Consider the following 357-nt stretch of genomic DNA (forward strand, 5'->3'; position numbering starts at 1 on the left):
TTTCCTCTTTTCCTCTTTCTGTCTCTCTTCTCTTCTTCTTTTCCTCTCTCCTTTCCTCTCGTTCTCTTCCTTGGTCCACACCCTTTCTCCTCCTTGCCAAAAGGCCTGGAAAACTTTCGGGGAAATTCTTTACCCCTTTTTCCTTTTCTCCTGCTTTTCTCTCCTTATCCTTTGGGATATCTTTCTCTAATCTGTCTATCTTTATCTATCTCTCATTCTTCTCTTCTTCCCCTTCCCCTCTCTCTCTTCTCCTTCTTTTTCTTCTCCTTTTGTTGTCTGTCCTTGTCCTTGTCGTCTGTCTGTCGTCTTTTGTCTGTCTTCTTCTCTCTCTCTCCTTCTCTTTTCCCCTTTTACTTT

The sequence above is a fragment of the Penaeus monodon genome, chromosome 30, assembly GCF_015228065.2.
Source record: "Penaeus monodon isolate SGIC_2016 chromosome 30, NSTDA_Pmon_1, whole genome shotgun sequence".
Taxonomy (NCBI): domain Eukaryota; kingdom Metazoa; phylum Arthropoda; class Malacostraca; order Decapoda; family Penaeidae; genus Penaeus; species Penaeus monodon.